The sequence below is a fragment of the Ipomoea triloba genome, chromosome 3 (genome assembly GCF_003576645.1).
Source record: "Ipomoea triloba cultivar NCNSP0323 chromosome 3, ASM357664v1".
NCBI classification, from domain to species: Eukaryota; Viridiplantae; Streptophyta; class Magnoliopsida; order Solanales; family Convolvulaceae; genus Ipomoea; species Ipomoea triloba.
Window position 1 is genome coordinate 8,532,347 of NC_044918.1, and position 2,812 is coordinate 8,535,158.

The following is a 2,812-nucleotide window of genomic DNA, read 5'->3' on the forward strand; positions in this document are numbered from 1 at the left end:
CCTCAACTTACTAATTTGGAGTGCACATGTGAATTCCCAGTTCTTGCATGCATACGTGGCAATTGGGAGAGAAACATGAAAACAAGGCAAAATTTGGAACATAAAATCTTGGGTACCCCAAGCGGAATTCCATATAAGAAATTGGTTCCCTCGCCGTTTCAAAATCGCTTCACATGCGAAACTGTTTGTCTGTATGGCATAATATATATGGGCAAAGACTGTAGGGACTACATAACAAGGATTTTATGGGAATTAGTCGGGCATACACTCGTCGAGCAAATCGGCTATGGCTCATCTTGTTGTCGCTGCTTGGCTCATTGTCGGAATCTACAATACCGATGGCAGCTAATCAAAGACAGGGGTGTGAGTGTTGGTTTTATCAACCACGGGAGGGTCGAACGGCGAGCCAACACTACCAGAAAATAGTCAAAGTCTTGTAATGGAATTGAAGCAGCGTTTCGGTTGTTCTTGCGTTATGAATTGCTTAACCTTTTTCAATGGCCAATACACCTATTTATACAAAGATGACAACTCTAATCTACCATAAATGCTTGTGATTTCTTTCCTTATTCCATTTGGTATAGCTTCTTAAAAGATCTTGATCTACTTTCCTTATCACGCCCACGGGATCCGCGCCTGATTCACATCCCCTTAGGAAGCTTCCTAATTTGCTTTGCTCATGCTCTCTGCCACCCCGGCTACTTAATCGGCCCAACCTTCTTACTCGGCTTTGCCCGGGCCGAGTTTTTAGTTGATTTCTTTGCACGCCCTCCGTCATGACTTGGACTTGGGTGCTAGTGGAGTCTGGCTCCTTTTAACCGGTTTCCTTGGCCTAGTACTTAGTGTAATTCTTGAGATTCTAACTCAATTGCAACGAAACATCCTGATTTACTTCGTTGATCGATCATCAACCGACCGTCAACCGTCCACCTTCTACCGACCGACCATCCTACTTTCTTCATGTAATTTTTTCCATTCGTTCACCCCTACCCGCCAGCCGATCCTCAGTTGATCAGCCTGCCCATCACTCAACCGGTCCTTCTTTTGATCATCTCTTGAATCTGTCTATGCCTCCTTACGTTGTCTTGGGTCGACTACCTCCTACTTCCTAGCGTATAGCTTTCTGTCACCCATCATCTAGTCTCTCAATTTCTCAAGTTACGCAAGGTACGACTCGGGAAAGTATTCCGATCACTCTTCAACCTTTTCTTCGACATGATCATCATTTCCCTTATTTTGCTCGATCGCCTCCTTTACTCGTCTCAGCTACGAGTTTTGATAGTTGCCTTTTTATTTCCTCCTGGCTTATCTCCCCCACGTCCTATCATTTGTCTAATCTGTAGCCATAATTTCCTTGGTCCTTATCTTTTATGGAGAAGGAAAATCTGACACAGTCACATCGCCATTATAACATGCAAAATCTCAAGTACGATTAGGCACACGAGCTTCTAGGTGGGCTTCTTCTATAGATAGCACTTGGTGTTATCTCCTTATGCACCTTTATGAACCTTCTTTTGCAGAGACAATGGGACCTAAGAAAGTTTCCTCTTCTTCGACTAGAAGACGCTCATCTCGCCGCCTCGCTGAACGTACTCGCCGAGCGGAATTGAAGAACAAAAAAGTGGCTCAAGGTATTCACCTGGTGGGGGATGAACCCAAAGATCCCATCGAGGTTTTGTTTGAGGAGGTGGAGTGGGTGGTCATCCCCTATGAGATGGTTCTGGAGGAGGAGCCGCTTCCCTGCTTTAATCCCGATCTTGACTGCGCAATTTTTCTAAAGGAGATTTAGGACATGATCGACTGCGGAACCCCGACTGGAGCCCATCCGGGTATTGCTCTCTTTTGGGAGGAAGTGGGCAACTATCCTCCACAAACCATTCCTGTCACTCTCTCTTTAACTCCGACTTTCTCCCACGAACGTGTTGCTCGCCTTCCGAGGGTTGGTAAGGATGAAGTCTAATACCTTAACTCGAATGTAATGCTAGTCTAAACAAAATGTTTCCTTTTGGGTCGTACTTTTTTTCTTTGAATGTCTTTGGCTGACACACAGACTCTTCCCAGAGTCGTCTTATTATCTTTAAGGGAGTAATACTTTCGACTTCTCAGGCCTTTGGGTCAACTGAACCCTTTCCTTGGGCCTTCATTGGGAGTTTTGTCGGAGCCTGGCCGACTCCCTTTGAAAAAGGGTTCTTTGACCAGCCTTTCAGGCTATCGCTTTGACTATCTACTATCTTAGACTCGATTAGTTAGCTGCCGACCTCTGGGTTTCCGTTGACCATGAAACCTTTCACTTTCCTCATTTTGGAGTTTTCAACCCTTTTCGCCTTCCCACTTTTAATTGTTTCCTTTTAACTTCCCCTTAAATACCATTAATCTCTTTAACACGTCACTCATCTATAAACCGTCACATCCTTTACCCTACCGTTCAATTCACGCCATGTGTCCTCATCTCCCTCTCCCTCTTCCTTTATAAATAAACATTTCCTTAGATTTTTACTCTCTTTCCGCCGCAGTCAAAAAAATTTCACCGTCGTCACCATACTTTTCTTCCATTTGTCACTAGCCTCTATCGCCTCTCCGCCTTTTCTCCACCGTCCTTCGCCCTTTTTCGCCGTCCTCCACCCTTTTTTTCTGTTGTCAGTTTCTCTTGTTTCCAAGTAGGTTCTCCATTCCTCTACTTTTCAAATGGCTTCCTCCTCTCGTACTCGCACCAGGGTTACTAATAACTCCTCGGTGTCCACTTCCCAACCAGTTGCTTCGGCCGGCGCTCCTATCGCCAATCCTCTTATTTCGGCTTTGGCTGACGCCAAGA